Source organism: Aplysia californica, unplaced genomic scaffold (genome assembly GCF_000002075.1).
Source record: "Aplysia californica isolate F4 #8 unplaced genomic scaffold, AplCal3.0 scaffold00366, whole genome shotgun sequence".
Classification (NCBI taxonomy): Eukaryota; Metazoa; Mollusca; class Gastropoda; order Aplysiida; family Aplysiidae; genus Aplysia; species Aplysia californica.
Window position 1 is genome coordinate 468465 of NW_004797636.1, and position 1101 is coordinate 469565.

The window sequence follows — 1101 nt, forward strand, 5'->3', positions numbered from 1 at the left end:
CACACACATACACACACACACACACACACACACACACACAGGGGTACAAAACAATATAATAATTACACAAGGAACACGTGTCTCTCCCCTCAGCTGGCAGACATCTCACCCCGTGATGAAAGTCCCACATTAGTCCATGGCGTCGGATTGTAACAGCTGACACACTATGGACAGCATTGACTTGGCGTTCCGTGGTTCTTTGCCACGCTACGTTATGCTTTGCTATGCGATGCTATTGTTACGTTATGCTTTGCTGTGCTGTGCTAAGCTATGATATACTATTGTTATGCTATGCTATGCGATGCTATGCTATGCTATTGTTACGTTATGCTTTGCTATGCTATGCTATTGTTACGTTATGCTATGCTATGCTATGCTATGCTATGCTATGCTATGCTATGCTATGCTATGCTATGCTATGCTATGCTATGCTATGCTATGCTATGCTATGCTATGCTATGCTATGCTATGCTATGCTATTGTTACGCTATGCTTTGCTATACCATGCTATGCTGTGCCATGCTGTGCCATGCCATGGTGTGCTATGCTATGCTATGGTGTGCTATGCTATGATATGCTATGCTGTTCGCCTTAATGTACTTGAAATCGCTGTACTTTTGATAGGTGTAAAAGGGGGGGGGGGTGTTAAAGGTTAGAGAATCTTAAAACCCCAACAAACAACACAGGTTCTGTTTTGGTTTTAGTAAAAGTTTTATCGCACCAGCAATACAATAAGGTCATATAAGTATTGAAGCTTAGGGGCGTTACAAAGGTTGGAGAAAATTTAAACCTGCTAAAAAAATGCAAGTTCGAAAATGTCCAGCTGGGCATTCGATGAGGATAATCCGCACCTTAGTCCAGCATGATACCAACTGACCAGTGACATATGTATGAGTGTGTGTGTGTGCGTGTGCGTGTGTATATGTGTGTGTGTGTGTGCGCGTGTGGGCGCGTGTGTTTAAGTGTGTTTAAGTGTGTGTGTATGTGTGTGTGTGTGTGTGTGTGTTTGAGTATGTGTGTGTATGTATGTGTGTTACTGTGTGCGTGTATGTATGTGTATGTTAAAGTGTGCGTGCTGTGTGTGTGTGTGTGTGTGTAAGT